General features: G+C 40.5%; 1 long non-coding RNA gene across 1 annotated transcript; it reads left to right on the top strand.

The window, feature by feature from the left end:
* Positions 1–8,662: 8,662 nt before the first annotated feature.
* Positions 8,663–12,253, top strand: LOC108261305 (uncharacterized). Its single transcript, XR_008396740.1, has 3 exons — positions 8,663–8,752; positions 9,397–9,663; positions 12,027–12,253. It is a non-coding gene; the product is annotated as an uncharacterized LOC108261305 (long non-coding RNA).
* The last annotated feature ends 795 nt before the right edge of the window (positions 12,254–13,048 follow it).

The raw sequence follows: 13,048 nt of genomic DNA, 5'->3' as shown, positions 1-13,048 counted from the left end.
TTTTAAAAGGAAAAAAAGTACAGAAGAGTCAGGAAAACGTGTTAAATTATCGTCCAATCAAGTTGCGAACTGCGGTGCCGATGTCATCATCCAAATCTTAACTCGCCTCAAAGTGAATGTTCGCTGCTTTGACCTTTTGATTGTGACCACAGAGTCTGAGTCCTGAGACGAGGAAACTAAATGACCGCAGGTGTGGTGACAGGCCGGAGGCTGGCGCACAAAAGGGAAAGAGCGCTCCTCCAGCGACTGCCACTGTGGTGCTGAAGAGACAGCTCCATTTCAGCACCACCAATGTTTTGGACAGCCGGAGGGTGCATAACTGCGAGGCGGGGCCGCTGACACACACACGGCTGGCAGCTGATGATCAGCGTGGCTGCCCTCCATCATCTAGCAGCCGACGGGAGGATATAAAACAGCCATTCTCCACTAGCAAAGGGAGAGAGGGCTCCCAAGGCATGCATGCTAATTTGTTGTGTGTTTCTTGCAGAAGATTCCAACACGACAGAAAACTTCACCCCTTGGCTGCACATGCGGCGTTTCCTGACTGCAGAACGGGATCCCAGCCGCTTGGTAAAACCACTTCACCCTACGGCATCACCTTTGCATGGACACCCTCTCAGACTTTAAATAAACTCTCCATGTTTGACTCTTAAACGGCCTCCTGTGTGTCTATGCTCTGCCCACCGCTGGCTAGGTTCCCTACAGTGGTGGAGGATGCGGGCTTGAGCACAGACCCACCCACATAAAAGAAAAAAAAAAACAACCCACATCGGGAAAAAAAATGGATCCCTTGCTACAGCACCTCATGGAGACTAATCTCCAGCAGCAGGCTGTGAAGCAGCAGCTCACCCAAAGCCTGCAGATCACAACCCGTGAGATTCTGTCGCAGAAAACAATGACCCCTGCGGCCGCAACACCACTCCCTGACCCCGGCCGAGAAGCTCGGCGCCTTCTTCCACACCTGATCCCAGAAGGCGACATCGAGGCCTATCTAGAGGCCTTCGAATGGGTCACCCACCGAGAAGAATGGCCACGCATCCTCTGCCTGCTGCTCTCCGGAGAAGCATGCATGGCGTACTACGCCCTCTCTCCGGAGGACACAGCGGACTACAGAGAAGTGAAGAGGGACATCCTAGCATGGTGTGGCAAACCCACCACCAGGCGGCGGCGGAGTTCCATCGATGGAGCTACAGGCCTGGAGTCAAGCCACGTGGACAGATAGACACCCGCCTGTTCATCACCAAGAAGTGGCTCCAACCAGACCGAGGCGCCGAGGTTGCAGAGAAAGTGGCCATGGATCGGTTCCTGAGAACTCTACTTTCTCCCAAAATCCATCCGGGGTCATGAATACATACTGGTCATTGTGGTCTATGCCACCCGGTACCCCGAGGTGGTGTCACTACACAAAACCACCTCTCACAACATCGCTAGAGAACTGGTGCTCCTGTTCAGCCATTTGGGGATCCCAAAGGACATACTGACAGACCAAGGTATGCCTTTTATTTCGAAACTAATGTCTGATCTGTGTCGGCTGTTGCAGGCAAAACACCTGAAGGCGTATGTCTACGACCCACAAACTGATGGGTTCCTCGAAAGGTTTAACCAAACCATGAAGCAGATGCTGCGGCAGGTGGTAGACGAGGAATGGAGGAACTGGGACTTTCTCCTGCCTTACGTCCTCTTCTCCGTCCGGGAGTGCCCCCAAGCATCCATGGGCTTCACACCCTTCGACATCCTCTTCGGATGGAGACCTTGAGGACTACTGGACGTGGCACGGGAAGCGTGGGAAGAACAGCCCTCCCCGTTCCGCTCAGTGATCAACTTCGTACAAGAGATGCAGGAGAAGATTGATCGAGTGGCCCCGATCGTCCAGGAACATATGAGAGCTGCCCAGGAGGAACAGAAAAGAGTGTACAACCGCAAAGCACAACCACAGGAGTTCCAGCCTGGCGATCGGGTACTCCTGCTAGTGCCAAATAGCTCCTGTAAGTTCCTAGAAAGGCACATTTACAGTCCTCGAGAGGAAGGGCACCGTGAACTATCACCTGCAGCAGCCCGGTAGGTGAGCAGAGACAAAAACGTATTACCTGCTGAAGAAGTGGGTGGAGCCGGCCCCCATATTGTCTGCGTTCGCTGCTCAGACACAGATTTTTACCCCTCTGTGTTAATAAAAAGCGCAAATATGTGCAAAAAGAAACACTTCTCATTAGTCCTGTACTCACACAGAGCAGTGACAGTGTTAGAGGCCTGAGAGCAGAGACCAGTTCATGTGGTTTATTTTCTATTTTAATGTAGTGCTGCAAATTCAGCTGTGAAGAAGTGGATGAGGTGTGAAAGTGGATGTGTGAAACAAATAAGTAACTTTTCACAGTTGATATGGTGGCAAATTTAACTCCAGCTCGAACCAGGCCATTCACCTCTGACCTCCCTCATCATCAAGGCATTTCTTTGTATTTGTTTGTTTAATCTAGTTAGTGTGTGTGTGTGTGTGTGTGTGTGTGTGTGTGTGTGTGTGTGTGTGTGTGTGTGTGTGTGTGTGTGTGAAAATCCCAGGAGATTTCAGAAATGTTACTGCATGAGTTAATGAATTATGCTGCTGTCACATGACTGGCTGATTGGAAAAGTGCCTGAATGACCAGGTGTACAGGTGTTCCTAATAAAGTGGACAGTGAGACCATAATGCACATTTAAATATTTTGCCTATTTACAGCGCTGTTTATTCTTTAATGCAAATGATTTTAATACTAGTAAAGTGAAACATTATAGGGTTTATAGTGCAAAACTTAATATGACAAATCTGGGAACAGGAGCTACAACATCTGTATCAACTAAAATGTAGAAGTGACACATGCACACATTCTCTCTCTCTCTCTCTCTCTCTCTCTCTCTCTCTCTCTCTCTCTCTCTCTCTCTCTCTCTGTGTGTGTGTGAGAGAGAACACAGGAAGTGGGCAGGTTTTAACACACACCTCTGCTCTGTCAGTCAGTCAGTCGTTAGAGAGACAGGATGGAGTTCAGTCCACTCGCTGTGATGCTCTGTGAGTAAATGTTCTCTTTGTGTCTTCATTAGAGTGAGTGGTGGGGTATAAAGTTGTTCATCTGCAGTCTGAATGTCCTGAGTGATGAGTTTATTGTGTGATTAGTACATTGTGTGTACTTCAGCATGACTGCTCAGGTGGATCAGTGTATCCATATCTGTTGTGAGAAGGGTTTAGTTTGATGTGTAACTACTCTCAGTAACTATGATAGTTCAACAGGTAAGAGTACAAGTAGAGCAAGTTTAAAACACAGGGTTTAAATAATCTAATGAGTGTAAACGAGTCTGTATTGTTGGAATCTGTAGCTGATCTTCTGTGTCCTGCTGTCATCTGCTGCTCAGTGACAACCTCTCATGATCATTTGATCTGCTAAAAGAAAATGACCGGATGGTGTTTGTACTTTCACCAATGGAAGTCAGGGTTGTGAATAACTGAAATGTCTTTAGCTGCTGTGGTGAGACTCTGGTGGTGTTTCCTGTGCACAGGGAGGTTTTAACAAAACCACATTCGTGTTAACTAGACTTACTGAGAACATGCCTTATAACCTACATTTCCATTTTTGTGAGTATTATCGTCTGTGCAGGGAAACATCTCAGTACAGCAAGTTAAATCTAATGCACAATAATAACAAACTGATGCACAGCACAAAAAATATGATCACTAATCATTATCTTCCTATCTGTGTGAAAAATAAGAGCAATAACTGCAGAAACAAACACTTCTCATTAGTCCTGTTCTCACACAGAGCAGTGACAGTGTTAGAGGCTATGGATATGGTTTGTTTTCTATTTTAATGCAGTGCTGCAGTTTCAGCCATGAAGAAGGGGAGGAGGTGTGAAGGTAGACGTATGAAAACAACAACTAACACCTAATGTTGTAACTGATGATACGGTGGCAAATTTAACTCCACTGACAATCACTGAGCTCTTTTAAAGACAAAAGTTGGCCAAACTGAAAATCACCATTTGAAGCCAGAGTCTCCACAGCAGGGCCAGTTGGAGACAAAATGACTATCCAGAATGATAAGACTTCTGAACATATCCTCACTGGCCACTTTAATAGGAACACTATGCAGTTACTGGAACACTATGCTATTACTATCACTGGGTCTATTACTGGGTCTATATTATTACTATACTGTTACTATCACTGGGTCTATATTATTACTATACTGTTACTATACTCTGCTGAGTGAAAGGTCATAAAAGAATTCATGACGTTACATATGTCCATCCTCTTTCTCTCTTTAAGAACCAGGAAGTGGTCAGGCTTTAACACACACCACTGCTCTGTCAGTCACTCAGTCATTAGAGAGACATGATGGTAGGTAAGAGAAACAAGTAGAGCAAGTTTAAAACACAGGGTTTACACACTAATACCTTTTTTTTAAATCACTAATCATGATGTACATATCTGTGTTAAAAAATAATACAATGTGAAAAATGTGCAGAAACAAACACTTCTCATTAATCCTGTACTCACACAGAGCAGTGACAGCGTTAGAGGCCTGAGAGCAGAGACTAGATCAGGGATGTGGTTTATTTTCTATATTTATGTAGTGGTGCAAATTCAGCCATGAAGAAGGGGAGGAGGTGTGAATTTGCCCACTCTACCTGTTGCTTGTGGATTGAAATGTGCTGACAATTATAAGTGCCCACATCATTTCCTGGCCCTCTGGGCAAAATGTTCAAAAAGCCCCTGGTTCCAATGCATGTTCCTCGAGGAGTAGACATGAGGCTGGGGTTGGTTCACCAGGGTCATTAGGCAAGGCCCAGGCTTGTGAAGTTGAGTTGTCAGCTTTAGACTGGGGCTTGACTTGGTGGGTTATCTCGTGTGCCTTTCTTGAGCCTTTCTGGAGCATGGAGGCAGAACAACGTCCTCAGCTGAGCAGGAAAATAGACTGATGTCCTCAGCGGCATGGGAAAGTGGAGGAATGTTTGTAGAGAAGCCTGGCATCGTGATGTCCGAGGGAGAGTAGGAAAGCAAAGAGGAGCTCTTGGCTGCATCGGGAGGCAGAGAAATGTCCTCAGCTGAACAGGACGTGGCTTAAGTCTCTTCGACCTTGGACAGGGATGCGGCTTGGGGGGCCATCTTTTCGACCTCAGAGTGGAACTTGGTGTAGAAGGTCACCTCGTCGACCTCAGACAGTAACATGGCTTGGGAGGCCATCTCACTGAACTCATGCTGGTACTCTGGAAATGAGGCCGCCTCGTAGGTCTCAGATTGGAGCTCTGGGAAGGAGGTAGCCACGTTGACCTCCAGCTTGATCTCGGCCAGTGAGACCACCTCGTGGGTCTCAGGTTGGAGCTCTAGTAGTTGGTGATTGTAGAGATGCACAGATGTATTGGCTGATAAGTGGTATCATTGGGTTACCGCCCCCTCTACTAGCACTGCTCGTTCTGAATTAAAGGGCCAGTATTCCGTTGAAAGATTTAAATGAAAATGAGTTGTAAAAAGGTATATATTGGTATATATTACACAAAAAATATTTATAGAGTAGTATATTTCATATGTAGTTAATGTTAATGAGTTATTATCATCAAAAAATGTTTATATTAGGCCTATATATTACCAGTTTGATGTTCAGCGATGAAGTAGAAATGCTTTTGTTTGTGGTGAGTGAATGTGAGACTGTCAGGAGGTTTTTTTAGAATTCAGTCAATGTTAATATGAATTAATAACATTCAATAAGTTGAGAAATCTTACTTTAATCTTCAGAATTGAGTTCATGTGTTAATGTTAATTAGAGTAATGTGTTTTCTGTTTATGAGACCAGTTACTGTGAAACAACTTGTTGAAAAGGAGAGAATAAAGTTTTTATTTGTATTTTCTTCAGAAATGTGGAATTTATTATTATTCATTTAAAAGAAGACATAAAAGGCAGAACAATTGGTATCGGTTATCGTATCGGCCGATATCACTCTGAATAGTCGCTTATCGGTATCGGCTGAGAAATTTAGTATCGGTGCATCTCTAATAACCACTTTTGAATATGAGATTGAATGTGATTGGTTAATTCTGAATACAGCCACATCCCCAATTATAAAAGGGTGTGCACACTTATGCAAACAGGCTATTGTAACTTTTTTATTTTTCCCTAAAATGCTTCTGATTTAGTTTTCCACTTAAATTTGATACATTGTAATTTCACATTGAGGGTGGGAAAAGGTCTGGCATGATTTATCTTAGTTGCATTTTTATATCACAAAAACCTGCCATTTTAACGGGGGTGTGTAGACTTTTTATATCCACTGTATGTGTACATAATTGACAGTAAATCACTAACAATACTAAACATGGCCGTTTTCATCCAATATTATAAAGCCTTTTAGACATGGATATACAAATATATTTTTCTGTGCAATATATATATATATATATATTGTCAACTTATCTTCATTTAAATGTTTCAACGGTGTACTGGCACTTTAATTGAACGTGAAAAAAGAAAATTTTTACTCAATGCAAAATCTCCCGCTTCACTGCTGCAGCGTCCGGTGTAAAATTTTAGCAGTGACCATCGGATATTTTTAAACTATCAGCCAATGTCCCATATCTGGAAAAATAGCCTTTATTGGCCGATACAGGTGAATGGCCTCGCAGGTTCATTCATGTGACTGGCCTCACAAAAAACTCATCCAGGTTGGGGTGTACTCTGGACTTCCAAACTCCTTTATCAATAGTCCCACAAACTGATTTACATTGTAAAGACCCTTGGATTTGGTATGGGCCAGATGCTCCGCCCACTGGTGTGCTTGGCCAACAAGCCGGGACATTATGAACCCCAGCCACTGCTTCTGGTCAGACTTGGGGTGCGCCAGGCTCAAAAAAATTTAATTGGCAGTCAAACAGAAAATACTCAGAGTAGCCGAAAAATCCATCATAAGGCTCTGGGGGCTCCATGGCAACCCACTGAGGTAGCTTGACAGAATTGAGTCTTGGTAGGGTGTTCTTTATTACCTCGGCATGATGTCAACTTCGCTTTCCTGCTGTTTCCATGTTATCAGTGAAGTATTGTGTCACGTAATGTAGGAGCAGGACAGAAGCAAGTGCAGGTATCGCAGTTTAATGAAACAAGAATTCCAAAGGATAAGGCAGAAGACAATAATCATGAACATGCAGAGATCAGGTGATCAGACAAACAGCACAAATGGGGCAGGGCAACGAGACAAAGTCATAAACGTGAGCAAAGTCAAAACACCAGGATAAACAGACATAATAGAAGGTTTGGTAACGACAGAGACAAGGCAACTGAGCGTATACTTCTCAAAGACTAACTGTTTGAACAGTCTCTATTATAGTGTGGTGTGATGATTGTGATCAGGAACAGGTGTGTGTGATTAGTCCTTATGAGAAGGTGACGTGTCTGTGTGTTACATTGGGAAGTGTAGTCCTCTTCGGCCATGTTTGTAGTTGTCGTTAATTTCTGGGAAATGGAGTCACTGGTTTGCTGTGATATGACATTAACCAGGATTAACAGGATTCATCAAATTTCCATCTCAAGAACCATGCAGAAGAAAAAGCGAGGCATTTTTCATTTGTATGAGGAAACAAATGTTTCACACATTTTTTTTCTGATGTACAGATATTATCCACTCTTTAATCCTCTTTTCCTCTCCCAATTGTAAATTTTTATGGAAATATATTAGGGACTGTCTGTAACTTTCCTAAAGAAGGATTTCTTTTCTGACACATCCTTTGAAATTTTTATCGTTATATGGTATAAAATTGGTTTCATTTGATTTAATGGAAGCCCATAGAAAAGATCGAGCACTTCATGTAGCTTCTTTATATTGGGGAAAATATGTAAAATCTCTTTTCCCACAGGATTTAATGCAATCTTTACCAACCTGTCAATTCAGAGAATTCAGAACTGTTCATTTTACTTATTTGTTTGTTTGTTTGTTGTTTGTTTGTTTTGCTGCTGTTCAATTTGTAAAATATTAAACCAAGGTTCGGGTTGATTTTTGGATGTCTAAGAGAATATTTTTATAATCTCCAAGATGAGATCAGTATGACCCCTAAACTGTGACTGTCCACTTTTATGTGTGTTGGAGAGAAAGAGGAAAGAAGATCAGATACAAAGTCTGTATGTACTAAAAGAGAAGTTAATGATATTATATACACTTCTATCTTTTTATCCTTGTCGTGTGATCTGACTGTAAGAATACAGGAATTAAAGAGACTTTACCACACACCACTGCTCTGTCAGTCAGTCAGTCGTTAGAGAGACAGGATGGAGTTCAGTCCACTCGCTGTGATGCTCTGTGAGTAAATGTTCTCTTTGTGTCTTCATTAGAGTGAGTGGTGGGGTATAAAGTTGTTCATCTGCAGTCTGAATGTCCTGAGTGATGAGTTTATTGTGTGATTAGTGCATGTGCAGAATGTTACAGTGTGCAGTCTGTTGGTTTTGTGTCCCAGAGCTAAGTTTTTCACACTTCAATAAAGTGAAATAAAGAAGAAAAACACTTTAATGAGCAGAATAGTGACCTTTAAGTTATTGTAGTTTTTGTTTATTTATTATTAAGAGAGCTTAGAATGTATTTCTTACAGATGGTAGTTTAGATTTCCTGAATAAGATTTAATCTTGTGGGTTCGGTGTCTAAAATGTGCTGTTTTCATTAATACATTGAATATTTTCCATTTTTACATCATGTTCTGTTTCCGTTCCCTTTTTAGTGCTGATTTCACTTATACCAGTGGCCCATGCTCAAGGTGATTTATATATAGTTTATCCTTTATATTGTGTGTATAATTTATTTGTTTTGGGTCTGAGAAATCTGTGCACAATTTATTGTCACAATCAAATGTGTTGATTTACGTACATTCTATTTGAAAAGCAGTAAAATACACAGATTACACAAATGATGCCCTGTCTGTGTTTTTTTTTTTCTTGAAAACAATTTGTGCTCCCTTCGAATCTCTCCCCCACTGAGAACCAGTGTTTTAAAATATTTAAATGATGTAAATGATTATGTTCAGTAAACAGGAAAGTGTATTTTCACACATATCTACTGTAATCTACCTCATCAGACAGTGATTTATCAGGAAGATGTTACTCGTGCCCCAGTAAAAAGGGTCTTGAGACGCCCCTGAATAGTTTTACGCAGATTAAATGCCTTAACATACTGAATATAAAACAGAACAAGTTTAATGACAGCAGCACATGGTAACAACTGACATAAATAGTGCTAAATAAAATGTCCCATGATGCACCTGATTTCTTAATAGTAAGTAGGTTACACATATCAGTATCAACAAGTAATAAAAAACATGTAGTCATGCTCTGTCTAAATAAATGATATGTACACGTGGGAATTAGTTTATGAAAGGTTTATTAACAACAGAATGTTTTATAGGGAGGCCTAAAGCTGTGGTGTCCATAACGCCTGATACACATGTGTTCATTGGAGAGACAGTTACTCTCAGATGTGACGTACAGGGAGGAGGAGACTCTCAGTGGACATACAACTGGTATAAAAATAATAACAGACTCACAGACCGCACAGTGCAGTTCAAAATCCGGTCTGTTGTATACGGTCACCATGGTGTCTACACCTGCAGAGGACAGAGCAGTGACTCTCAGAGCTCAGAGATCAGTGATGCTGTTACACTGACTGTATCAGGTGAGTCTGTGGGTGTTTTTTATTTCTTATTTAATATATTAACATTATTTTTTCGGGTTTGGATTTTGATCTGTCAGTAACTGAGACCCTGTTTGTTTAATGTTGACTTTCACTTCCCTGTCTAGTACACACAGATCTCTTTCACAGGAATCATCATCATGTCTTATGCAGGTCTTTATATTAAGTTTGCAGTATAATTGTGGTGAGTCAGTCGGATTAATAATACACAGCGAACATTAAGGAAGAAGGCAGTAAATCTCACCTTGTGTTGCCTCTGCATTGCCTCTGCCATGCTCATGTAAAATAAGCCTAAAATGCCTAGCCAAGGCTTTCCCAAAGTAAAATTAAAGCTGTTCTTGAACCATTTGGAGTACATGCATGGTTTTGGTCTCTTTTGAGATCTGGGCTAGATATGTTTACATAATTGGATTGTTTGGACCTTTGCCAGTGTAACAAGACTGTTTCAATCAGGATGTTATTGATCAGTTAAAAAATAGGCTTCATATGAGTGTTTGTATGCCGGTGGTCTGACAGAGACGTTGATTGTAGCTACTGTTGTGATTGCATCTCAAAACAGTTTATATCAACTGAATCACAGAATCTGTGTAGATAGCATAGATCTGATCATAACATGGAGACAGTGCACTGGCGGGCCATCGGAATTTTAACAGGATAAAGTATACGACAGCAAGATGGCTGATAATCTCTAAAATTATTGATATTAGAATTCATTTCTTTATAAAACGATAGTTTAATCCATATGATGACCTTGAACATTAAACGCTCTCGGTTGGTATAGACGTGCAGTTACTGCACAGACACCATGGATTTTCCCCACTCTCACCTCTTCACCTTTCTGATCATCTTCATTCTCGCTGTAGGGTCGCTGGAGACCGGTGCAAACAGTTGATGTCATTACCCAGAATGCATTGCGATGTAAACAGCATTGACGGACTACAAGTGCAAGGATTTTTAGAATAAAAATTATCTGAAAATCTACAATGTTTTTGTGTAGTGGATTTATGTAGCGGATGTCAGCGTTAATCTAATAGGGCATACAAGTCTTCATAGTCAGGGTTCCCTTTAAAGTGACTCCTTACCCAACATGACCCTTGCAGACAGACTCCAAGACAAGATTAGAGAGAACACTGTTAGACATTAACTATTTGTTTTACAGGAACATACTGGGAACACTGTTACCAGGCAGATATTGTGAAAAACCTGCTTATAGTAAACTACTGCAGTAGCTGCTTACAGTTACCTTTTCACATACATTCTGTATACATTATTTTTTTCATATATAGTAAAATAGTTATAATGAACATAAAATAATGATCATATTAAAAACAAATGATTTCGAGTAATGACACATTAAACATGCATTTAACTGAATACACATTTAACTTATTTGTTAATCAAATGTAATAGTAACAATAACAGTTCATTACAATATTATAAAATGTTTTAAATCATTCAAATGATGTAAATTATTACGTTCCATGAATAGGAAAGTCTATTTTCAAAAATATCCAGCTCTAGTGACTTCTAATGGTTTTTTCCGGGCTGCCTCACATACAGTAAATAGCGTATTTATACAATTTCATATAATTTCAAGTACTTGGAAGTGACATGCATTCAAAACACATTTCTTCTTCACCAGGCTGATCCTACTTTCATGCATGGTGTCAGGGTTTTCCCCTCGCGCCGGCCGCTGCATGCAGAAATTGTTCTTCTCCAACTTATTGACCTGGTTCTGTTTTCTTGTTTGTGCATTTCGGATTATCCCTGCTACTGCTGTTTGCTGATCACCTGACCTGTGCCTGTGTTCTGTTCGCTGATTTTCATTCATGATTTGGATTTGTCTGCCTGTCCTTTAAATTAAACGATTTTGACTGCACTGGCATCTGTCTCTACTTGCCATTTGTGACCGATGGACTGAATTGAAAATGATCATTAATGTTTCTCAGCTAGATCATTATGTCTAGATACAGAAGGCCTGTAGATATTTTGGAGGGAAAAGTCCTCTGTTATGGCTTTACTGTAGGAAGTCATGCTCTTGACTAATTTTTTAAGAAAATGTATTTATGTTCAGATGGTGCTGCTGGATTTGTGCAGGATCCATAAAATAACATCTAAAATCAGTAAATTCAGTGTTTTACACTTCAATATAATCATGAATTTTGTTACAAACATAATATAATGAATATCAGTCATGTATGAAATCATACAAAAACAACTTGTCTCAAATGTTAAATCTAAATGTTTGTTCTAGACACAAAGCATATGTTAAAGCACAGTGAATCTACTGCTTATGTTATAAAGAGAAAAGCAGTTCTGACTCCTTCATCATTTCATACCAACAGAAAAACCCAAACCGACTGTGAGAGTGAATCCTCAGAGCTCCGTCTACACTGGAGACACCATCACTCTGACCTGTGAGCTGCAGTCGACTGGATGGGAGATTCAATGGTATAAAAATAATCAGCAGTTACAGCCTTGGAGCACTGAACACATATACACACTCAAAGTGACAGACAATAATGAAGGAGAAACAGAGTACAAGTGTCACGCATGCAGGATAAACTACTACTACTACTGCACACAGCGCAGTGATCCTGTCAGGATTACAGTGAGAGGTATGTCATGATTTTTCCCTTTCTCACCACAGGTCTGATAGAAGGGATGAGAAAGAAATATTGCTTAATTATTGTAATTCCTTGTTAATCCAGAATGTTCAAAATAATCTTGAAATACATATGTTTTTAAAGTATTTGTCATTTGTGGCTGGTTCAAAACATTAAAAACAAAATTCGAAACATTAAAAACATGTTATTTAACAAAGAAAAAAACAGGTCAAGCTGTAACTTTACATTTTCCATCATGGGAAAGTCTTCAGGACAGAGAAGTTTATGATTTGCAGTTTCCCTGTAACATACCAAGCTGTGTTTTTGTTCTTTATTCATTAAAAGATTGAGAAAAAAGAGAGGGCTGGTGAGGGAACTATTTATAGCTGCTGTAATATAAGTGAGAACAGGAACTAACTTGTTTACAGACATTCCACAACAATAAATGTAACTATAAATGGATGAAAAGTACAATGTGCCATTCAGTAATAAATGTAAAAAATATTATCATTGGCAGATTGCTGTGGTTTAAAAGGAATAAAACACACGAGGACATGCTGTTATAGGAAAATAATCTGTACTTCAGGGTGGAAACAGAAACTCGGCTTCATAACACCTCCACATCTCTCAGTATTTTTTCTATAACAGTGTGAGACAGAGTGTTTTATTACTTACTTAAACTTTGTTAAAAGAAGGAAAAAATAAACATTATAACAGATAGTTCTGCTGCTTGATTCTGATTGGCTGAGCTGTGTTCAAAG

The sequence above is a fragment of the Ictalurus punctatus genome, chromosome 7, assembly GCF_001660625.3.
Source record: "Ictalurus punctatus breed USDA103 chromosome 7, Coco_2.0, whole genome shotgun sequence".
Classification (NCBI taxonomy): Eukaryota; Metazoa; Chordata; class Actinopteri; order Siluriformes; family Ictaluridae; genus Ictalurus; species Ictalurus punctatus.
Note: the sequence above shows the minus strand (reverse complement) of the source record. Positions and strands in the feature narration are given on the sequence as shown.